The sequence below is a fragment of the Saccopteryx leptura genome, unplaced genomic scaffold (assembly GCF_036850995.1).
Source record: "Saccopteryx leptura isolate mSacLep1 unplaced genomic scaffold, mSacLep1_pri_phased_curated manual_scaffold_18, whole genome shotgun sequence".
Lineage (NCBI taxonomy): Eukaryota > Metazoa > Chordata > Mammalia > Chiroptera > Emballonuridae > Saccopteryx > Saccopteryx leptura.
In genome coordinates, this window is record NW_027095700.1 from 1,021,361 (window position 1) to 1,046,397 (window position 25,037).

Genomic DNA, 25,037 nt, shown 5'->3' on the forward strand with positions numbered 1-25,037 from the left:
AGTCCTTACAACTCCCCAGTATGGCCTGTGCGCAAAGCAGATGGAACCTGGAGAATGACAGTAGATTACAGGGAACTTAATAAAGTTGTTCCCCCTTTGCACGCTGCGGTTCCCTCGATAGCTAACATGATGGATCGGCTAAGTCATGAGTTGGGGACATACCACTTTGTGGCAGACTTAGCCAATGCTTTTTTCTCTATTGATATAGCTGCAGAGTCAAGACCAGTTTGCCTTCAGTTGGGAAGGGAGACAATGGACCTTTGCAGTGTTACCCCAGGGCTATTTGCATAGCCCCACCTTGTGCCATGGGCTGGTGGCTGCTGACCTGGCTAAATGGAAACAGCCAGAGGTAGTCCGCATGTACCATTATATTGATGGTATTATGCTAACTAGTGATTCTCTTCCAGAATTGGAGCAAACAGTCCCTACCCTGCTATCCCATTTGAAAGCATGTGGCTGGGCAGTCAACAAGAACAAATTACAAGGACCTGGGTTATCTGTTAAATTCTTGGGAGTTGTCTGGTCGGGTAAGACAAAAGTTATCCCTGATCTGTACTGTTATAGATAAGATTCAAGCATACCCCGTGCCCACTATGGTAAAACAGTTACAGGAATTCTTAGGTTTGTTGGGGTATTGGCGAGCATTTATACCCCATTTGGCTCAGTTACTACGCCCTTGTACAACCTTATTCGAAAGGGGGTTCGCTGGGATTGGACTGAGCAGGCGCAAGGTTCATTTGCACCTGATAAGAGAGCTGTCAAGGTGGCACAGGCCTTGAATGTGTTTGATCCTGCCAGGCCTTGTGAACTGGATGTTCATGTAACCTCAGAGGGGTTTGGATGGGGCTTGTGGCAGCGGACAGAGCGCCTACGGCAACCTATTGGATTTTGGTCCCAATTGTGGAAAGGTGCTGAAGTTCGTTACTCATTAGTAGAGAAGCAGCTGGCAGCTGTGTATGCTGCCCTCCTGGCAACTGAGAGTATTACAACCACAACACCAGTTACAGTCAAAACAACATACCCTATAGCTGGATGGGTGAGAGATTGGGCAACTAAACTACGTAGTAGTATGGCCCAAATGTCCACCCTGGCCAAGTGGGGTGCCTACCTGCAGCAACGCTGTGCTCTTAGCACCAGCCCATTGAGGGCAGAACTGCAGGAAGTCTTGGGTCCAGTCACCTATGCGACCTTAGAGTCAGGTGCAACTGGGGCTCAGGAGGCAGAACCTGAGGTCAGTCCCTACCAGGAGGGGTGGGTGCCCATCCCCGAAGATGCCTGGTATACTGATGGTTCCAGCAGGGGCCAACCTGCCAAATGAACGGCTATCGCCTTCCATCTAGCCACTGAGACTATTTGGATGGACACGGGTACAGGCCAAAGCAGCCAATGGGCAGAATTAAGAGCTGTTTGGCTAGTTGCCCATAATGAACCTTCACCTCTGGTGATCTGTACTGACAGCTGGGCTGTCTATCATGGACTGACCCTTTAGATTGCTACTTGGCACATTAACCAGTGGATGGTAATGCACCATCCACTATGGGGTCAGGCCATGTGGCAGGACTTATGGGAAATAGGACACCAGAAGCAGGTGACAGTATATCATGTCACAGGGCATGCCCCTCTAGCCCATCCTGGGAATGATGAGGCAGATACGTTGGCAAGGGTGCGATGGTTGGAGACTGCACCTGCAGGTGATGTGGCACAGTGGCTCCACTGGCGCCTGCTCCATGCAGGACAGAAAACTATGTGGGCTGCGGTTAAGGCTTGGAACTTGCCTGTGTCCTATGCAGAGGTACTTGCAGCCTGTGAGCAATGTGCAGTATGTTCCAAGGAGAACCCTCGGAGACCACTGGTGTCACCTGGACAGATCCAGAGGGGTCATGTTCCACTGACACGATGGCAGATAGACATCTTTGGACCCTTACCAAAGTCAGAAGGGTACCAGTATGCAGTCACTTGTGTAGATACTGCCACTGGTCTGCTTGCTGCTTACCCCGCTCGTAACCCTGACCAGAGGGCAGTCATACAGGCTCTGGACCGCCTGAGTGCTGCATACGGGCGACCACTGGTCCTTGAAAGTGACAATGGTACCCACTTCACTGGTTCAATGGTGAGGCAATGGGCTCAAAAGCTGGGGGTGGACTGGAAGTACCATGTTCCCTACCACCCCCAGGCTGCTGGCATCATTGAGCGGTATAATGGACTCTTTTTTTTTTTTTTTGTATTTTTCAGAAGCTGGAAACGGGGAGAGACAGTTAGACAGACTCCCACATGCGCCCCACCGGGATCCACCCGGCACGCCCACCAGGGGGCGATGCTCTGCCTCTGGGGGGGGGGGTCGCTCTGCCGCGACCAGAGCCACTCCAGCACCTGGGGCAGAGGCCAAGGAGCCATCCCCAGCACCCAGGCCATCCTTGCTCCAATGGAGCCTTGGCTATGGGAGGGGAAGAGAGAGACAGAGAGGAAGAAGGGGGTGGGGGTGGAGAAGCAAATGGGCGCTTCTCCTATGTGCTCTGGCCGGGAATCGAACCCGGTTCCCCGGCATGCCAAGCCGACGCTCTACCGCCGAGCCAACTGGCCAGGGCCATAATGGACTCTTAAAGCAGGGACTGCAACAGGAGGAGGACACCACTTCCTGTACTGGATGGACACGCCGCTTATGGATTGTACTCTGGATTTTGAATGAGAGACCTCGACGGGGGAGCCCAGCTCCAGTGGAAGCCCTCCTGCATTGGACAGCTGCCCCCATTCAGTTGCAGATACGCACCAAGGACATTTTACTCAAGCCAGGTTTCGGACAGCAGGGCAATGTGCTCTTACCTGCTCCAACAGCCCTTCTTAAAGGACAACGGCTTCAATGGACTTGGCCCTGGACTGTACAGGCGCCCCATCTGAGATGGGTGGCCTTGTTGGCACCATGGGGAAAGGGGTTAGAGGTGGACCTCCAGTTAACTCCTTGGGCAACCAGCACCTGGCCACCTAAGGTAGAAGTGTATTATCCCTTGAGTGCTCAAGGGACAGCATTTTGAAGGGCACCTTTGTAATTTCTTTATGGCCAATAATGAGTTCTCCTATTTTACTACACATAGAACCAACAGATGCTGGTGTATTGGCCAATAAGGTTTGGTATGCCTGCTCAGGGCAGCCTCTGGTGCCAGCTACGGTGCTGTCTGCAGACAAAACTCTGGCCTGTATTCTGCCAGAGGGAAAAGATTTGCCTCTCTTGGTGCCACTGACAGCTCTCTCATTTCGTCCATAGCTTTTGATCTGTTAATTCTATTGCTGTATTTGTACTATCTGTTTATGCAATGTATCCCACTCCTTGCACAGTGACCATCATGGAAGATACCTGTGGTTTAGATTGTAAAGCGAGCAAAAGGGGTGGAATGTTGGTCAAATGAGTTTGTAAATATGATATTTGTGTTTGTTCGCTTGTGGTTTGTGTTGGGTGTGGGGGACGGACTGTGGGCAGGCCAGGTCGTTGTAGCCTAGGGTTTAGTTTTGAGACTGGGCTTTTCCCCACACCCTTGACTGATTGTATGATCTGGGTGGTGCACTCTCATGAGGAATCCAATTATGCCTTGGATAAGTGGCTTTGTATCGGAGACTGACTTGTTTGTATATTGGATTAAGGGTTTTGGGTTTTCTACACTATAAAGTGGGACAGACCAGGAGCTGGCTCACACAGTTCCTGCTATCACGATTGCAGGGGCTTCCCTGATCCCTTGCCCTTCATGGGAAAAGCTGGTTTTCTGCTTTTCCCTTGTCTTCTTTTGTGGTTTGCCTGTCTTGGTGAGACACCAATAAATAGGATGGCCCACCATCCTCCAACTCTGCCATTTCTTTACCGTCTGCCTGAATCCAATGAGAACCCGCATGTGAATGGCCACGATGGCGGCCCCTGGCCTTACAACTGCATTAGTAAAATCTACCAACATCTGAAAACAAACAAAGAGTCAGAGGAAGGGCATGTAAATTGCTTCCAGCAACTTAAGCCAGCAAGTGAAGTGGTTGGAAATACTCAGCATCACAGTCAATATGGAGGTGGAGGGGGGAGAACTTAGCCTTTTGCTAAGCCTTGAATCTACAATGGCTTTTTGCCATTTACAATCCACAACACCAGGGCCTAATAACTATTTTCTTCCTTTATTTATTTTTTAAATTTTCATTTATTTTTTAGTGAGAGAAAGAGGGTGGGGAAACAGACAGGGACAAATAGACAGAAATGGAGAGAGGTGAGAAGCAGCAGCAACTCATAGTTGGGGTCCTTTAGTTGTTCATTGATTGCTTTCTTATTCATGCCTTGACCAGGGGACTCCAGCTGGGATACTGACCCCTTGCTCTAGCCAGCAACCTTTGGTTCAAGCCAGCAACCTTGTGATCAACCTAGTGACAGTTGGGCTCAACCCAGTATTGCAGTTTTGTCTTTCAAAGGACAACAATGCCCAGACAACTTGATGAAGGAAGTAGGATTTATTTAGCTGGCAGAGCTGCATGACCCTAACAGAGACAACAAAACACAAGCTCCCCGAAGTTAGATTTCTTACATCTTATATACTTTTACAGCTTTAGCTTTCACATAACAAATCCCTGATTTCTATTTCTTTGTTTGCAGGCCTATGTGACTTTCATGTTTTAGGGAGGGGAAGGGGAGAGGAGGCGGGAGGGTCTGTCGTTGATAATCTTATTACTCATTCTTCTTGATGGAGCTGCAACTTTATTTCAAGTAACTGATAACAAGTAAGGTCAACAGTGGTGATTTGCCATTGTTTCAACCTTTCCTGTCTGCCCTAATTCCCTCAGTCAAGAACACTGAGATCACAGGCTGGAGTGTAAGACCCCAGACATTGGAAGCCCTCCCTTCTCTGTATTCTGGTTTTTCCACTCTCACCTGCAACCATGGAGTCATGTTGATGATTTTATGCACAAGCTGGTGAGCCCACACTCAAGCCCCATGAGCCTGTGTTTAAGCCAGCAACCTCAGGATTTCAAACCTGGGTCCTCAGCAGCCCAGGTAAACACTCTATCTATTGCACCACCTCACTCATTTTTGCCACGGACCAGCGTAGCTCTTAATTCTGGGTTTTGAGTGAGAATAGTGCAGAATTAAGAAAACAGACTTATAAGAAAAAAGGATGGGATCAGGAGGCCTCTACAATGCTGATGGCAATATCCCAGTGCCCCATAGCCCCAGTTTGCTTTATTATATAGCCTTATGCAAATCAAGAAAGTCCTTGATACACAATGTAAAGCCAGAGGCCAGGGCCATCATCACAGCAGCCCGGCCCATGCAGGTTCGCATTGGATTCGGACAGTCGGTAAAGAAACAATGGAGCCAAAAACTGATAGGCCATTTGTTGGGCAGATAAAATGTATTATGCTCACTTTGTTAAAGATAACACGAAGAGGCCGTTGCCCAGGTGGTATTAATGTGTGTTGGGGTGGGCTAAAGGCAGGCAGAATCCTTGTAGCCTGGGGCTTGGTTTTGGGATTAAGCCTTTCCTACCCTTTTTGGTGTAAGGTGGTACAATCCTATCATGCCTCAGAGAAGTGACTTTGTATTAGAGACTTCCCTATTATGTATATTGGATTAAGGGTTTGGATTTCTACACTATAAAATGGGGATGGAACGAGAGTTTGCTCTCTTGGTTCCTGAGGTTAGCATGAGAGAGTGGAGAGAGTAGAGCCAGCAGCTAAAGGAGGCCACGTGGAGGAGGCCAGGAGAAGCAGCCAAGATGGTGGAGTGCTGAATGAGATGCCAGTTTGTGTAGAGTTTGTATCTGGGATAAGGAAGGAGATGGGGAACTGAGGAGAATAAGTCTGGTGAGCTAGAAACCTTTGATTCTAGGAAACTCGGATAAGTCAGTGGCTTTGTGAGCACTGAATGTGATTGGGTTTTGGAGCCCAGTGTGTATTTTTACTTGCCCGCCGGGTGCAAGGTAGGATTAAAGGCTATGGCCCACCAGTTTTTGGCTCCACTGTTTCTTTACCGACTGTCCGAATCCAATGCGAACCTGCAAGGGCCGGGCTGCTCTGATGGTGGCTCTGGCTGTGGCTCCTGGCTTTACACCATTTTCTTTAATTCTATCTTGTATCCAGCAGGCAAGTAAAAATACACACTGGGCTCCAAAACCCACTCACGTTCAGTGCTCACAAAGCCACTGACTTATCCGAGTTTCCTAGGATCAAAGGTTTCTAGCTCACCAGCCTTATTCTCCTCAATTCCCCATCTCCTTCCTTCTCTCTAAACAAACTACACAAACTGGCATCTCACTCAGCACTCCGCCATCTTGGCTGCTTCTCCTGGCCACATGGCCTCTTTCTGCTCTCTGCTCTGCTCCCTCTGCTCTCTCATGCTAATCATCCCAGGAACCAAGAGAGCAAGCTCCTGTTCTGCCCCTATTTTATAGTGTAGAAATCCAAACCTTTAATCCAATATACAAAATAGGGAAGTCTCTAATACAAAGTTACTCCTCTGAGGTATGATTGGATTGTACCACCCCACATCAAAAAGGGTGGGAAAGGCTTAATCCCAAAACCAAGCCCCAGGCTACAACGATCCCCAACACACATTAATATCACCTGGGCTACGGCCTCACGTGGGCAGCACCATCTTTAACAAAGTGAGCATAATACATTTTATCTGCCCAACACAAAGTTACACATCTGAGGCTAAAACAGGAACTCTCCCAAGACATAAACAGGAATCCCCCTACCATGCATAAGTGAAATCAACCAACATCTGAACAAACAAAGAGTTAGGAAGGGCATGTAAATTGTTTCCAGCAACTTAAGGAAGCAAGTGAAGTGGGTGCAAATACTCAGCATCACAGCCAATGTGGAGGTGGAGGAGGGAGAACTTAGCCTTTTGTTGAGCCTTGAATCTACAGTGGCTTTTTGCCATTTACAGTCCACAACAAAATCTTTTCCTTTTTTTAAAACTTTCTTCTCTCTCTTTCTTTCTTTCTTTCTTTCTTTCTTTCTTTCTTTCTTTCTTTCTTTCTTTCTTTCTTTCTTTCTTTCTTTCTTTCTTTTTCTTTCTTTCTTTCTTTCTCCTTCCTTCTTTTCTTCCTTCCTTTCTCCCTTCCTTCCTCCCTTCTTTCCTTCCTTCCTTTCTTCTTCTCCTCTTTTCTTTCTCCCTTTCTTTCTTTTCTCTTTCTTTCTTTTTTCTTCTTTTCTTTCTTTTGAGAAAGACAGGAACATCGATCCATTTCTTTATTTGCCCTGACTGCAGATTGAACCTGCAACCTCTACTTTTCAGGATGATGTCCTAATTAACTAAGCTATCCAGTCAGGGCTTAATTTATTTTATTGATTGATTTTTTTAAATTGAGAAGTAGGGAGGCAGAGAGACAGATTTCTGCATGTGCCTGACCAGGATCCACAGCAAGCCCCCTAAAGGGCAATGCTTTGCCCATCAGGGGCCGCTGCTCCATTGCTTGGCAACCAAGCTATTTTAGCACCTTAAGCAAGGCCATGGTGCCATCTTCAGTGCCTGAGGTCATATTGCTCAAGCCATTCAAGCCATGGCTGTAAGAGAAGAAGAGAAAGAGAGAGATACAGGGGAAGGGGAGGGGTGGAGAAGCAGATGATTCTCCTGTGTGTCCTGACCAAGAACCCATCCTGGGATTTTCTTTATTAAGTGAGAGGAGGGGAGGCAGACAAACTCCCATATGTGCCCAACCAGGATCCACCTAAAACCTTCATCTGGGACCAATTCACTGCCCATCTGGGGCCACGCTCTCACCTGATTTTTAGCACCTGAGGCAGAGGCTCCATGGAACTAGCCTTAGTGCCCAGGGCCAACTTATTTAAACCATTAAACCATGCAGGAGGGGAAGAGAGAGAGAGGACAAGAGAGGTGGAGAGGCAGTCACTTCTGCTGTGTACCCTGACCAGGAATCAAACCCTGAATATCCACACACTAGGTTGACACTCTACCACAGAGCCAACTGGCTAGAGACTGATTAATTGATTTTTATAGAGAGAGAGAGAGAGAGAGAGAGGGGAAGGGAGAGAGTGGGAGGGAAAAGGGAAGCATCCATCTGTTGTTCTCAATAGATAAAGTTCATAATTCTATTTTATGTAACAGATCTTTAATGGGCTATACTTTCCATCTATAGGGGGTCAAAAATGCCAAAAAGACATTTGAATAAATACATAGTTTTGTATGTTTAGGATAAGTTAATTTCCCTCCAGCTAAAATGGACAAGATATGTTTAAACTTTTATTTATTTAAAGATGAAAACAATTTAGAGACAGCTGGCTAAATTCTAACAGTATTTAGTGGGGAGCTATGTAAATACCAACTGTGTTACACATAGACATTTTTTTATTATTCTTTTGAAAATAATAATGAAATCTAGTTATGTATACTAGGGTCTCTGTTTAATTGCCTTTTCTTAAACACCTGTTCTTCTTTTTTTTTTTTTGTATTTTTCTGAAGCTGGAAATGAAGAGAGACAGTCAGACAGACTCCCGCATGAGCCCGGCCGGGATCCACCCAGCAAGCCCACCAGGGGCGACGCTCTGCCCATGGCGGGGGGGGGGGGGTCGCTATGTTGCAACCAGAGCCATTCTAGCGCCTGGGGCAGAGGCCACAGAGCCATCCCCAGCGCCCAGGCCATCTTTGCTCCAATGGAGCCTTGCTGCGGGAGGGGAAGAAAGAGACAGAGAGGAAAGAGAGGGGGAGGGGTGGAGAAGCAGATGGGCACTTCTCCTGTGTGCCCTGGCCGGGAATCAAACCCAGGACTTCTGCACGCCAGGCTGACGCTCTACCACTGAGCCAACCGGCCAGGGCCAACACCTGTTCTTTTATTTTTATATTTTAGTTGAATGGTTGTACTAAGTATTGTCAAGTAAAATAACTGTGTAAGAAATAATGATACTTGAGACTGAGGAATATATAACCAATGTGCCATGACATAAAGAGAGGCAGATACTACTGAATCTATACAGGCCATAATCAATATAGGTTTTTTTAAGTTATATAACAAGTTCATGGTTTAGCCTGACCTGTGGAAGCACAGTGAATAAAGAGTTGACCTGAAATGCTGAGGTCCCTGGCTCAAAACCTCAGGCTTATCGGGACAAGACACATGCAAGAAGTAACCTCTAGGGGTTAATTTTTCCTGCCCTTCACCCCCCCTTCCTCTCTAAAACCAATGAATAAAATATTTTAAAAATAACTTTAAAAAAGAAAATCAAATTTTAACTATGTTTCAGATAGGTCTCAAAAGTTACCTATGTTGACATCAAATATATTTTCAAAAATTCTCATCAGCAAGCCCAGTTTTTCCCAGATTCCTTCTTTTTTCTTTTTTTTTTTCTTTTTTTTTTTTTTTTTGCATTTTTCTGAAGCTGGAAACAGGGAGAGACAGTCAGATAGACTCCTGCATGCGCCCGACCGGGATCCACCCGGCACGCCCACCATGGGGCGATGCTCTGCCCATCCTGGGCGTCGCCATGTTGCGACCAGAGCCACTCTAGCACCTGAGGCAGAGGCCACAGAGCCATCCCCAGCGCCCAGGCCATCTTTGCTCCAATGGAGCCTTGGCTGCGGGAGGGGAAGAGAGAGACAGAGAGGAAGGCGCAGCGCAGGGGTGGAGAAGCAAATGGGCGCTTCTCCTATGTGCCCTGGCTGGGAATCGATCCCGGGTCCTCCGCATGCTAGGCCGACGCTCTACCACTGAGCCAACAGGCCAGAGCGATTTCTTCATTTTTACTCATAAAGATTACATACAGACATACATAGAAGATATTGAAGACAATTAGAAATGTGAAATCTGCACCAAATAAAAGGAAAACTCTCCCAGTTTCATACCTATTCAGTGCAGTTCCATGTGGGCTCATGCACAAATTTTTTTAGGGCTCCTTAGGTACTATCCCGTATAGCAGGGGTCCCCAAACTACGGCCCGCGGGTGCATGCGGCCCCGAGGCCATTTATCCGGCCCCCGCTGTACTTCCGGAATGGGCACCTCTTTCTTTTTCTTTTTTTTTTTTTTGCATTTTTCTGAAGCTGGAAACAGGGAGAGACAGACAGACTCCTGCATGCGCCCGACCGGGATCCACCCGGCACGCCCACCATGGGGCGACGCTTTGCCCACCAGGGGGCGATGCTCTGCCCATCCTGGGCGTCGCCATGTTGCGACCAGAGCCACTCTAGCGCCTGAGGCAGAGGCCACAGAGCCATCCCCAGCGCCTGGGCCATCCTTGCTCCAACGGAGCCTCGGCTACGGGAGAGGAAGAGAGAGACAGAGAGGAAGGCGCGGTGGAGGGGTGGAGAAGCAAATGGGTGCTTCTCCTGTGTGCCCTGGCCGGGAATCGAACCCGGGTCCTCCACACGCTAGGCCAACGCTCTACCGCTGAGCCAACCGGCCAGGGCAGGGGCACCTCTTTCATTCGTGGTCAGTGAGAGGAGCATAGTTCCCATTGAAATACAGGTCAGTTTGTTGATTTAAATTTACTAGTTCTTTATTTTAAATATTGTATTTGTTCCCGTTTTGTTTTTTTTTACTTTAAAATAAGATATGTGCATTGTGCACAGGGATTTGTTCATAGTTTTTTTTTATAGTCCGGCCCTCCAACGGTCTGAGGGACAGTGAACTGGCCCCCTGTGTAAAAAGTTTGGGGACCCCTACCGTATAGCCTCTACAGACTCGTCTCTGACTGATGGCCTACCAGAACGGGGTTTCTCCACCAAACTGCCAGTTTCCTTCAATGGCTTATCCCACCAAGTAATGTTATTCTTATGTGGTGGCGCTTTGTTATAAATGCGCTGATATTCACGTTGCACTTTGGTCACGGATTTGAATTTAGCAAGCCACAGAACACACTGAACTTTCCTCTGTACCATCTACATCTCGATTGGCATGGCCGTGAGCTGCTCTGCTGTATACATGGTGTGACATCATCATCTGCGCATGTACTCATGCTGCCACATCATCCTACAGAAACTGGGAGGGTTTTCCTTTTATTTGGTGCAGATTTCACATTTCTATCATCTTTCATTGCTTTCCTGTGACCCGTCAAAAGTGCACCATGACTTTATGGACACACTGTATATAAATCCACAGTGATAAAAAAAATGTTACAATAAAGCGAGTTACAGAATTTTTTTCTTTCTAGTGCCAAGAAGAAAGAGGGTTTCAATCCCAAAGTCTGATTTAACACTCAATCTGCCTCCCCTTTTTTATGATTCAGAGGGTGTTAGTAATGGTGCAAAAGGCAAAATCTGTGCAGTTAGTCATGTAGGAAAGGTATGGTGGAGTGTTCTTCTAAGGAAAAGCTGCCCTGCTCTGTTTTTGAGGTCAATAGCAATCCATCTGTCTTCACCTTGGTCCCTGAATTCCTCCTAGAGACCAGGTGGTACAGAAAGTCCATGCCCTGGCCGGACCCTGGTTGGCTCAGTGGTAGAGCGTCGGCCCTAGCGTGCGGAAGACCTGGGTTCGATTCACGGCCAGGGCACATAGGAGAAGCGCCCATTTGCTTCTCCACCCCTCCGCCGCACTTTCCTCTCTGTCTCTCTCTTCCCCTCCTGCAGCCAAGGCTCCATTGGAGCAAAGATGGCCCGGGCGCTGGGGATGGCTCTGTGGCCTCTGCCCCAGGCGCTAGAGTGGCTCTGGTCGCAACATGGCGACGCCCCGGAGGGGCAGAGCATTGCCCCCTGGTGGGCAGAGCGTCGCCCCCTGGTGGGCGTGCCGGGTGGATCCTGGTCGGGCGCATGCAGGAGTCTGTCTGACTGTCTCTCCCTGTTTCCAGCTTCAGAAAAATGAAAAAAAAAAAAAAAAAGAAAGTCCATTTCCTTTCTCCATCTCTGGGTTCCCCCGAAGGCTGCCTGAAAGACAAGTTTCTCATCACATTTCTTTTTTTTTTTTTTTAATTAAATGAGAGCAGGGAGGCACAGAGAGACAGACTCCCACTTGCACCTCACCAGGATCCACCCAGCCATCCCTGACTAGGGCTGTTGGCAACCAAGCTATTTTAGCATCTGAAGGGAGACCATGGAGCCATCCTCATCGCCCAGGCCAACTTGCCCATTCAAGCAATGGCTGTGAGAGGAGAAGAGAGATAAAGAAGGGGGTTGAGTGGAGAAACAGATGGTCACTTCTGCTGTGTGCCCTTTCTGAAAATTGAACACAGAACTTCCATACTCAGGGCTGATGCTCTACTGCTGAGCCAACATGCCAGGGCCTCTTGCCACATTTCTTAGAAAAATCATGGAGAAGTTAAGGAAAAATATTTTCCAACCCTTACAAAATAGTTTTCTTTTCTTAAGTAGCAATGAACCAAATTTCCTCCTCCAGCTCTGGAATCAGGCATTTCCCTGAAATGGTATTTAGTTTAGTTTTTTGTTGTTGTTCTTTTGTTTTTTGCTTTATTTTTGTATTTTTCTGAAGTTAGAAGAGGAGAGGTAGTCAGACCGACCCCTGCATGTGTCCGACCAGGATCCACCCAGCACGCCCACCAGGGGGCCCTTGCTCAGTTGCAGCTAGAGCCATATTAGAACCTGAGGCAGAGGCCATGGAGCCATCCTCAGCACCAGGGCCAACTTTGCTCCAGTGGAGCCTTGGCTGTGGGAAAGGAAGAGAGAAACAGAGAGAAAGGAGAGGGAGAAGGGTGGAGAAGCAGATGGGCACTTCTCCTGTGTGCTCTGACTAGGAATCACATGCCAGGGACTTCCACATGCCAGGCTGACACTCTCCTGCTGAGCCAACCAGCCAGGGTTCCCTGAAATGGTATTTAGAAGCTAAGATATGGCTACTACGTGTTCATTGCTTTGGAGGTGTTGATGCTCCCATATTCTCATAATGAACAGAAGTAGGAATTATATGTATTTACATACATTTATTTACATAATATATAGGTAATATGTAGTATATACATTTAAATGCATATATATTAACTATAGTTTGTGTTGGTGTTATTTCTCTATCATATTAGTAATTTTATGTTAAAAGTATGGTAGGGCCTGCCTGGTGGTGGCACACTGTGTAGAGCATCAATCCAAGATGCTGAGGACCCCAGTTCAAAACCCCAAGGCCACAGGTTCCTTGGCTTGAGCACAGGTATGCCAGCTTGAGTGAGAAACTATTGACATGATCCCAAAGTCACAGCCTTGTGCCTAAAAGTTACTGGCTTGAAGCCCAAGGTTGCTGTAGCATTCACCGGGTATGAGAACAAACGTCGGAGACTTTCAGGAGTTAAGATGTTACTTTATTGGCCAGTTTAACCTGCGCAGGGGCGAACTCCCAAGATGTCTGGAGACACCGTGCCCACAAGGAGCTGCAAACGAAAGCTGCACCTGGAGCTTACAGCCAGGCCCTTATATATCCTAAGAGAGCAAGCATAGTACAGAAGCAGATGTGGCAGTTTAGCTATTGGCTAGGGAAGTCACACGCAGCATAGCAACAGGGGCCAGCATAGCAACAGGGGCCATTTTTAGCTTAGTGGCAAATTTCAAACCTAAACTTCTGATAAGGGTCTCTGACCTTCTTTGTTCCCAGCCTCACAGGAGCCATATCAGCACTTACTGTTCCTTCAATAGTTACACTCTTTGCAGCACTCCCTGTTCCTTCAATAGTTACACTCTTTGACAGCCCCAGTACTCCCTGAATCTAACATTCCCCCATCTCTTTTGGGCATAAATCAAACCCTTGATTCTTCATCAGTGGGGAGAATGGTATAAGGCTGGGGGGGCTCATGAGAATTTTCTACTTTAGCTGTAGCTATAAGCTAATTGGGTCTTATACACTGACTAGTGATTAGCCTACTACGCCTCTCACAATGGTCAGCAATGAGCTCAGGGGGAGAGGGGTATTTATAGGTGAAACCTACAAGGTTACAATGTTTTCAGCACATTTTTACAGTATCTTTGCAAAAGTACACAAGCACACGCTGTTTTAAGATAATAAACTACTTTCCTGCAATATCTGCAGGGCTGATACACAAGGAACGTGTCCTGCCTTGTATTTTTCTTCTCTGCACTAACTTCTTACAACTTGCACAAACCTTCTGCAACTTACACAAACCTTCTGCAACTTACATAAACCTTCAACTTTTATGCACTTTCTTATCCAGAAATAACTGGCCTTCATAACAACTTGCTTTTCCCTTTTCTTTTCAAAAGTACCTCTATACTTCATACTTTCTACTATCAAAACTATACAATTCCTTTCTAGTCAAAACTCTTGATTTAAAAATCTTTAACCTTTAGTGACAATTAAGTTGACTTTCTTTTTATCCTAGTTTCCCTTTTCCTAAAGCCTGATTAAAAGAGTCCTTAGTTAGTTCCTCTAGGTCAGGGGTCTCAAACTCAACTCAGCATGTGGGCCACAGAGCAAGATCACAGCCGTTCGGCGGGCCGCACTTGGTCTACAAAAGTCAACTGTTAAGCAACACTTTTCTCACTGCAGTTGAAAACAAAAAAAAATCAGTACAACAAGCACAATCGTACATGCAGTTTACTCAGTGTCACAAAACGACCAGAAACTGTAGTTTTCATCACAACTGCTGTTAACTAAGCTAATATCTAGCTAGGATGCTAGAGAAATGAAAAATACAAGTAGGCCCCTAGACTTACTTAATTTTATCCAAAATATTTTGAACTTCGTGGATTAGTCTGTGGGCTGCCAAAATTGTTCGGCGGGCCGCATGTGGCCCGCGGGCCACGAGTTTGAGACCCCTGCTCTAGGTATTAGCCATGCCTAGAGGACCAGTTAACTTCTGGTTTGTTGCTGAAGCAGGGCATGCTGTCCTTCTCAGGATCAGCTTACAAGGGTTGGCGAGGTCAGTCTTCGCTGTCCACAAAGGTGTCTCTGCTGGGACTGCAAGCTTCAGCCAGCTGCGGTGGACCCAGGCGGGTATGCCTTCTACCTTGGCAGTAGTAGGGGTGCTCAGGATCATGGTGTGTGGACCCGTCTACATGGGAGTCAGTCCTTGGGTGGTGTACTGCTAGAAGTGCCTCTTGGACAGTCTTTGAACAGTTTGCTGAGTAACCTGTAAAACCTTCTCATGTCCCTCTTTCCACAGCACAGATGTGTCCCTTAATGGGCCCGGGAAGCCTGGCAGGCTTCAGTTCAATGACCTTTCTTTCTACTCTGGAGCAGGGCCTGCAAGGACTTGAGGAAACTATGATTAGAAATCTCTAGTTCCCCTCTGGTCAACAAGGGGCACAGGTTGCCCAAATAAGATTTCATAAGGGGTCTATTTATTGAGATAGGGGGTACATCTGGTTCTAAAAAGGGTGAAAGGGAGAAGCTCAACCCAGTTTTCGCCGGTCTCCCCTCTCAGCTTAATTATAGTTTCCTTCAGAGTCCTGTTCATTCTTTCTACCTGTCCTGAACTTTGGGGTCTATAAATGCAATGCAATTTCTAATTAATACCTAACTTAGTGGCTAATTCTTGAGATATTCTGGATATGTATGCAGGTCTATTGTCTGATCCTAGGGCTAGGGGAATGCCATATCTAGGTATGATTTCCCTTAATAAGACTTTGCAGACTGTGGAAGCAGCCTCTCCTCGCGTGGGGAATGCTTCCACCCATCCTGAGAAGGTGTCTAATAATAATAGATACTTATAACCTGACTTCCCAGGGTGTTGGGAGCCGATCCACTAATGCTGGCTAACTAGGTCACAGCAGGAGAAGATCCACAACTGCTGGTTGACAAAGTCACAGCAAAAGAAGATCGATGGCTACTGGTTGATAGAGTCACCGCAGTGAAGACCGACAGCTGTGGGTTGACAAAGTCACCGCAAAGGAAAGGCACAACGATACTTCCCCCTTTAATCTTTTGAATTAATCTGGCCTTATATCTCCCCTTTTCTGGGTGTGTGCTATTATTTGTAGCACAGGGATAATAGTACCGTGCTTTCCCTGTATATTCATAATAATTTCTTTGGAAATGAGACAGAAGGTGTAAGTTCCACAGAAAAGCCTGTAAGCCCCTTGAACTGGGCTCATAAACATAAGAGGCTGGCCATGATATCGCTCATAAAGGGTTAAGTTTGTAGGAGAATTTCTTCTTATTAATCATGTTAGAAAGAATAAAGTTAGAACTTATCTAGTGTATGAATATAGTAAATGAATAAAGTTTAGACATTAGAATCTTAGGTAAAATGTAGTGGAGTGGACTGTTGCGTGGCCTTGGATAGGAGTGCAGCTGGCAAGTAAAGAATATTTTGTTAAAAGACTTGTTTTGTCACTGAAGGCAGTTGCTGGGCTTTTCTCAGTAAAACATTCTCATGAGATTTTTGTATTTTCCAAGAATAAGGAGAGGAATGTGGTGGGATTCATAGCAGCAATAGCAATTAATGCCTTCTGATATTATGTTGCTACTAGCTATCTTGCAGGTGCACTCTATGTATCTTTAAGTAAAAATTACTCTTAATACTATGTCAGTTTCTTAAATAGCAAGCCTTTTGTAGACTTGTGAAAATAGAATTAGGACACTACATGAACTCAAGGCTATTTGCTTGAGCAAGCGGTGGTCCTTTGCTAGTCCTTGATGATTTTGTCTACTATCTCTTTCTGCGCCCTTGACTCACAACAACAGTAAAATAGAGTTATTAATTAGTACTAATCTTTTAGAAGTTTGTACCGATATTGTTACTATTCAAGTTATTGTATAACTGTACTTTGAATAACTTACCACCTGACTTGTAGCTTATAGATATGAATTAACTGTTATCTAGAAATATGTAACCATAGTGAAACTAAAACAATAATGTATTCAAAATACCATGTGATTGTAACTTAGTGTGTGTGCATAAAAAGTAAAGTTAGACCAGCCATTGGCGGAGATGCCTGGCAGTAAATGCTAACTAGAGAATAAAGAGAAAGAAAAGAATTCGGCTCTCTCACTTGATTTTCACCAATGCTGTCTCTTCCTGTGGGACCCCTGGATCCCCCCCGGGGCTGGACCCTGGCACCAGGGGTCATCTCTATGAAATCTATTTCCTACAGTTCTCCCGGAGCTTTCCCCTGATACCTCACAAAGGGAGGTAGCTTCTTATTCTGCACATTTACTCTGGCACAGATGCTGCACCTCGAGACAATGGAGTGGACAATATCCCTGATGTTGGGCCCTATGTAATACTTCCTGATAAGTTGTTCTAGCTTGTTTTGTCCTAGATGGGTACTAGTATGAATATCTTCTACTATTCCCTGGGGTAAATAGAGCTGGGAGTCAGGAAGTTCTATCTATCCCTGCTGATTTTTCTTCCCTTTCAACTGCATCCCTTCCTGCTCTTCTTCTGGGGAATATCTAGGATCTGGGGGTAGCGTTGGCTTAGGCAGCAATGGCAGAAGGCTTTCTTGTGGCCTAGTGGCTGCCTCTCTTGCAGGTGAGTCTGCTAGTTTGTTATCCTTTACAATAGGCGAGTCCCTTCTCTGGTGTCCTTTGCAGTGGATGATGGCAACTTTGGTAGGTAGCCAAATAGCGTTTAGGAGGGCAAGAATTTCATTGCGATTTTTTTTTTTGTATTTTTCTGAAGCTGGAAATGGGGAGAGACAGTCAGACAGACTCCCGCATGCGCCTGACCGGGATCCACCCGGCACACCCACCAGGGGCGATGCTCTGCCCCTCCGGGGTGTCGCTCTGCCATGACCAGAGCCACTCTAGCGCCTGGGGCAGAGGCCAAGGAGCCATCCCCAGCACCCGGGTCATCTTTGCTCCAATGGGGCCTTGGCTGCGGGAGGGGAAGAGAGAGACAGAGAGGGGGGGGGTGAAGAAGCAAATGGGCGCTTCTCCTATGTGCCCTGGCCGGGAATCGAACCCAGGTCCCCCACACGCCAGGCTGACGCTCTACTGCTGAGCCAACCGGCCAGGGCTCATTGCGATTTTTAATGTCTTTCCCCTCTGCTGTCAGTAAGCCTCTCTCCTTGTATATGGCTCCGTGGACATGGGTAGTGGTGAATGCATACCAGCTGTCAGTATAGATGTTGGCAACTTTTCCCTCTGCTATCTGTAAGGCTCGGGTTAGTCCTATTACCTCTGTCCTTTGTGCAGATGTTCCTGCGGGCAGTGCTTTCTGCCACAGGACTTTATTTTCCGTGGCCACTGCTGCCCCTGCATGTCGCTGTCTATCCTTAATAAAATTGCTCCCGTCTGTAAAGAGGGTCAGGTCTGCCTTCCCATATGCTTGATCCCTTAAGTCCGGGCGGGAGCCAGTCACTGTGTCAAGGAGTTGTTTGCAACTGTGGACCAAAGTGGAGTCGCTGGGGTCAGGGCAGCCGTTTTGAGGAACTGAACAGATGGAGGGTTCAGCAGCTGAGCCTGACACTGCATTAGCCGCGCATGAGATAGCCACCTGTCAGGAGGTGCTCGCAGCACTTGCTCTACGTAGTGTTCCTTAATGACTTTGATGTCCTGCCCTAAAGTTAATTTATTAGCCTCCTTGAATAGTATGGAGGTGGCAGCAAGTGCCCTCACACATGTTGGCCATCCCGAGGCTACGGGTTCAAGTTTCTTGGACAGATAGGCGACAGGCCTCTTCTACGGCCCAAGTTCCTGGCTCAGTACCCCTAGAGCTACCCCTCCATTTTCTGCTATAAATAGCTGAAAGTATTTGGCCAGATCTGGCAGGGCCAAAGCTGGGGCAGCCACCAGGGCCTCTTTCAGTGCTTGGAACGCTTGCTTCTTCTTATCTGTCCATGTGAACTGCTCTTCCTTACCCCTGGTCAGTTCGTGCAGGGGTTCAGCTAGTTCTGCAAAGCCTAATATCCACAGTCGGCAGTATCCTACTGCACCCAGGAATTCTCGTACCTGTCTCTTGTTAGTAGGCTCGGGGATCTGCAAGACTGTCTGAATTCACTGGCTGGACAATGTCCTTTGCCCTCCCTGTAAGTTATTCCCCAAATAACTTACAGTTTGCGTCACAATCTGGGCCTTCTTGGCGGAGACTCTATACCCTATTTGCCCGAGATCTTGAAGCAGGTCGGAGGTGGCTTCTTCACACTCTCCTTTGTCCTTGGCAGCTATGAGGATGTCATCCACATACTGGCGCAGTACGATCGATGGATGGGAGGAGCGGAAAGCCTGTAGATCTTTGCTGAGGGCTTCATTAAAAATGGTGGGGGAATTCTTAAACTCTTGTGGTAGTCTGGTCCAAGTGAACTGCCCAACCAGTCTATTATCTGGGTCATTCTATTCAAAGGCAAAGATCCCTTGGCTCTGAGGTGCCAGGGGAATACAAAAGAAGGCATCCTTCAAATCCAGGACAGAATAATAGGTATGGGTTGGGGGCAATGAGCTCAGTAAGGTATACGAATTGGGCACCGTGGGATGAATAGTCACTACCTGTGCATTCACCTCCCGCAAGTCCTGGACTGGACGATAGTCTTGGCTCCCCGGTTCCTGGACGGGAAGCAGCGAGGTGTTCCAGGTTGATTGGCACCTTTGAAGGATGCCTGCCTCCAGCAGGCGTTGCAAATGCTGGGCGATTCCCTGTCTAGCTCAGGTTGGGACCGGGTACTGCCTGATCCTAACCGGTCTAGCAGTGCTAAGCAGTTGCACCAGGACAGGCGATTGGTGAGCAGCCAAACCTTGGGGGTTGGTTTCCACCCAAACCTCAGGTACCCAGGCACGCAGGGCATCTGGAACCCTTTCCTCGGCCTCCTTACCTTCTAGGACGGTGGCAAGTAAGTGTTCTTCAGACAGTGGGACAGTTACTTCCATGCTGACCTCTGCCTCTTTGTTCCCCATAGGGCTTTCCTCCCGTCGGAAGGTTATGGTGGCCTGAAGTTTCTGCAATAAGTTCCCTTCCAAGCAGTGGGTAAGGGCAGTCTGGAATGACTAGGAAAGAGTGGGTGATGGTGCCTCGACCTAAGTCAGTAATTCCTGCGGTGGCCCATGGGTTGGCTTCTGCTTTGCCCGTTGCCCCTATGATCTTAGTAGTTGTCTTCCGCATCTGGCCCTGTGGTTTCTTTAGGACTGAGTAGGTGGCTCCTGTGTCGACTAGGAAGTCTATTGGTTTTTCTTCGACTGTTAAGGTGACCATGGGCTCCTGGGAGCTGGTGGGAATAGAGCCCTGGCCCCGTCAGTCTAAGGTTTGGAGCAAGACCTCTGGGCCCTGTCTTGGCCCTTGGCTGTCGGTCTTTAACCTTGGACACTCTCTTTTCTAGTGCCTTTTCTCTTTACAATAGGCACATTGATCTTTTGCTATTCCCCGTCCCTGGCCCTTTTGCTGTACCCCTTTCCCTTTTGGAGGAGGTTTCTGGGCAGCAATCAGAATTTTGGCAACTTCCTTTGCCCTGCCAACCTCCGGGTCATCCCTATTGACATACACCTTCTGGGCTATCTCTAATAGCTTGCTTCTATTCTCTCCTTTAAATCCCTCTATCTTCTGAAGATTTTCCTAATGTCTAAAGAGGCCTGAGTCACAAAGGCTATATTTACTAGTCTCTGGTTCTCTTCTGCCTCAGGATCTAGAGGGGTATATACTCTATAAGCCTCTATGAGTCTCTCTAGAAAGAATGCTGGGGATTCCTCTCTTCCCTGGATGACTTCACTTACCTTGCTACAGTTGGTTGATTTTCTAGCTGCTGCCTTGAGCCCCCTCAACAGAGCCCAGCGATACTGGAGGAGGGTGTCCCTTCCCAGTGGTATTAGGGTCCCAGGTAGGAGGTTGAGATGGGAGAACATCTTCTATTTCCCTTCTTCCCTCCTAAGTTTCCCTTTCTTCAGAAGTGAAGAGGGTTTGTAAAATCTGCTGACAATCGTCCAATGTGGGCTGATGGGTCCTAAAAATGGTCTCAAGGAGAGATATTAGTCCCTGAGGTTTCTCGGAAAATGGGGGATTCTCATGTTTCCAATAGTATAAATCACTAGTGGAAAAAGGCACATAGATGAGGTGAGGAGGTGCCCGTGGGCCAGCATCAGGTGCCGGCAGCGCCTCCCGGAGGAGGAGGCAAAATGGCTGTATCTACCTACACATCCATACAGGTATTGGTCTGGGTGGGGAGCCCTATAGACCGTGGCTCTGACAGCAAACAAAATTGGAAGGTCAAAAGTGCCCTCTGTGGGCCATCCCACATTAAATGTAGGTCATTCCAGCTGGCTCAAGGTCCGGAGGAAACCTGGACTCAGCTGCGGACCTCGGTACCCCTGAGCCCTCTTCTGGAAATCAGAAAAATTCTTCAACAGGCACTTGAGCAGGGATCCTGGCACAGACTCCTGTTGTCCCATCCTAGATGACTCAGGAATAATGAGAAAGGGTAGGATACAGGCAACACACACTATTAACACAAGGAACACACTTGTCTCTCTCACACTCAACTCAGTCATTCGAGCTCAGACAAAACACAGCACAGCACAAAACGGATTCCTAATGTGACCGGTCACTCCCAAAGTTAACAAATCCAAATATCCAAATTTCAGAGAGCAGCATCCCGCTTCTGAAAGCCCTGGGTTGGTTACCAGCAGCGTCCCACCTACCACCTCAGGAATGTGCACTCCGGAGCCCAAAAGCCAAACCAAATGAGGATCCTCCGTGAATACTTATTCAGCTCGAGCTGTCCTTCCATTCCCCTGACCCAAAACTCCACCAAGGGAGAATCCCGGGCGAGCCCCCAAAATGTAGCATTTACCGGGTATGAGAACAAACGTCGGAGACTTTCAGGAGTTAAGATGTTACTTTATTGGCCAGTTTAACCTGCGCAGGGGCGAACTCCCAAGATGTCTGGAGACACCGTGCCCACAAGGAGCTGCAAATGAAAGCGCACCTGGAGCTTACAGCCAGGCCCTTATATATCCTAAGTGAGCAAGCATATACAGAAGCAGATGTGGCAGTTTAGCTGTTGGCTAGGGAGGTCACACCCAGCATAGCAACAGGGGCCAGCATAGCAACAGGGGCCAGTTTCAGCTTAGTGGCGAATTTCAAACCTAAACTTCTGATAAGGGTCTCTGACCTTCTTTGTTCCCAGCCTCACAGGAGCCATATCAGCACTTACTGTTCCTTCAATAGTTACACTCTTTGCAGCACTCCCTGTTCCTGCAATAGTTACACTCTTTGGCAGCCCCAGTACTCCCTGAATCTAACAGTTGCTAGCTTGAACAAAGGGTCACTAATATGGCTTTTTTCTTCCCTTCACCGTTCCCCCTTACCATCATGCCCTATATAAGGAAGAATCAATAAACAATTAAAGTAATGCAAATACAAGTTGATGACACTCACTTTTCTTTTCCCCCTCCCTCTCTCCCTTTCTCTATCTCTCGCTTAACAAAAAAAGTTTATTTTATCCCTATTTTTAAAAATCAGCCATAGCCAGTGGTTCAGTGGGTAGAGGGTCGGCTGGTGTACAGATGTCCCAAGTTTAATTCCTAGTCAGGACACATAGAAGATGTGACCATCTCTTTCTCTACCCATCCCTCTTCCCTTTTCTCCCTCTTCCCTTCTCATAGCCAGTGCCTTGATTGATTTGAGCATAGACCCTGGGCCCTGAGGATAGCTTGGTTGGGTTTATCAGCCTCAGGAGCTAAAAATAACTTGGTACTGAAATATTGGCCCCAGACAGGTGTTGCTGGGTAGATGCTGGTCTGGGAGCATGCAGGAGTCTACCTCATTATCTCCCCTTCTCTCTGTCTCTCTTTCTCCCCCCCCCCTTTCTCTCTCTCTCTCTCTCTCTCTCACACACACACACACACACACACACACACACATCAATTGATCTGGCTCATTCAGTTGGAAATAGAAACTATTATAGAGGAAAAGATTAGTTAAGGAAAACAGATGCTATAAAAGAAATAATATAGAGGAAATTATTAGTACAACAAAAATTCAAGTTCCTGTTATATACCAGTTATCATTTTAGCAACCAGTAACTGCATTCTAGTAAATAGTAACTTCATTATTCTAGTAATTATTAACTATTGTTATCCTCATTTTAATTACATGCTAAATCTTAACCACAGAATTCTTAAGTAAACTGCAAGTTATATCGCTATAAGTGTTGGAGCCAGCTCTAAATCTATGTGTACATAGACAGATAGATGGATTCTTATCTCTAACTTGTAAAAAGGTAATATAAGGATGATATAATGATATCCTAACATTCTTGTTATAACTATAAAAATGTGATAACTTGGCGGAAGGAACTTGTGTTGTTTACGCTTGAAAAAAATGAATTTCTTTTCAGTGTTGTAGGGGATTTTTGTTTTGTTGTCTGTCTCTTATGTTCAAAGAGGACTTGCTGATTTGAAATCTCTGGATAAGAAACTTTTCTTTATATTTTGGGTTGATGATTAAAAAGCCCTAGTTGCCCTGGCCGGTTGGCTCAGCTGTAGAGCCTCGGCCTAGCGTGCGGAGGACCCGGGTTGGATTCTCGGCCAGGGCACACAGGAGAAGCGCCCATTTGCTTCTCCACCCCTCCGCCACGTCTTCCTCTCTGTCTCTTTCTTCCCCTCCCGCAGCCAAGGCTCCATTGGAGCAAAGATGGCCCGGGCACTGGGGATGGCTCCTTCGCCTCTGCCTCAGGCGCTAGAGTGGCTCTGGTCACGACAGAGCGACACCCCGGAGGGGCAGAGCATCGCCCCCGGTGGGCGTGCCGGGTGGACCCGGTCGGGCGCATGCGGGAGTCTGTCTAACTGTCTCTCCCTGTTTCCAGCTTCAGAAAATGCAAAAAAATAAATAAATAATAAATAAATAAATAAATAAAAAGCCCTAGTTGATCATTAACTGGTTCATGTGTGTTTATATCTTGTAATATTTTATCTTATACTAAACCTATTATATTCATAGTTATTGATTATGTTTCATATTCAAGATACTACTCATCAATGTATCAAATGTGATATATTATCATATGAATTATATTTTACTTTTTTTTTTCAGACAGCACAACAATTGAACAATTACAGGCTATTTGTCTGGATCATGGAAAACTTGAAAGAAAGAACCTTGGACCAACTCTTTTTTTTTTTTTGTATTTTTCTGAAGCTGGAAACGGGGAGAGACAGTCAGACAGACTCCCGCATGCGCCCGACTGGAATCCACCCGGCACGCCCACCAGGGGGTGATGCTCTGCCCCTCCGGGGCGTCACTCTGTCGCGACCAGAGCCACTCTAGCGCCTGGGGCAGAGGCCAAGGAGCCATCCCCAGAGCCGGGGCCATCTTTGCTCCAATGGAGCCTTGGCTGCGGGAGGGGAAGTGAGAGACAGAGAGGAAGGAGAGGGGGAGGGGTGGAGAAGCAGATGGGCGCTTCTCCTGTGTGCCCTGGCCGGGAATTGAACCCAGGACTTCTGCACGCCAGGCCGACGCTCTACCACTGAGCCAACCGGCCAGGGCCAGAACTTCCATTTTTATCCTGTGTTCCTCCTCTCCCATCTCACATTCGTGCTTTATCTGCTGGATTTTGGGCACATGCACCTCATTCATTTGTATCAGCTGCAGTTAGTTGCAAGATGTACATTTGTTGATGGTGTTCTTTCTCATGCATCTTTTTTAAAGCTCCTTCCTGAGAGGTTTTGCTCCTGTAGTTTTTATTGGCTGTTATTCTGACAGCTGAACACCAGGGTTCAGGTTGAGAGGTCACCTCACATACTGGAAAATGTATGACCTCTTTCTTATCATCTCATAGTTCTCTATTTGAAACGGCAAATGATTCTTGGGCTGTGGCATCAGGTTGGTACATCAGGAGGGCTCTGCAGGAAGCATAACTAGCTGCTCCGGCAGCATGCTGGCAATCTTCTTCCCCAGCACGTGGGTATTCAGGAGGGGGCTGACACTCAGCTTCACTTTTTCTCTCGCTCATTGGCCATAAATTTATTGGTCCGAACCTTGTTCTCCCAGCACTTCTTCAGCTGTTTGAAATCCAGCAGTGACATGCTTGGCTGAGAGTTGTACTCATGAGCAAGCGCCTGTCAGGTTCGAGAGCAATAGTTCGCACATCACTTTTCTTACATTCCAGCACATATTTGTACTTTTCTACTAAAACCAGCGGAATGCTCTTTTCCAATTCTGAGAAGTATTTGTCAGGTTTTATAATTTCGTTGTTACTCATTTTCCACTCTTCTTCTCCTGGACCTTAGCTCTCCTGAAG

General features: G+C 47.1%; 1 pseudogene; it reads right to left on the bottom strand.

The window, feature by feature from the left end:
- Positions 1–3,301: 3,301 nt before the first annotated feature.
- Positions 3,302–24,998, bottom strand: LOC136386882 (myb/SANT-like DNA-binding domain-containing protein 3; annotated as a pseudogene).
- Positions 24,999–25,037: the final 39 nt, after the last annotated feature.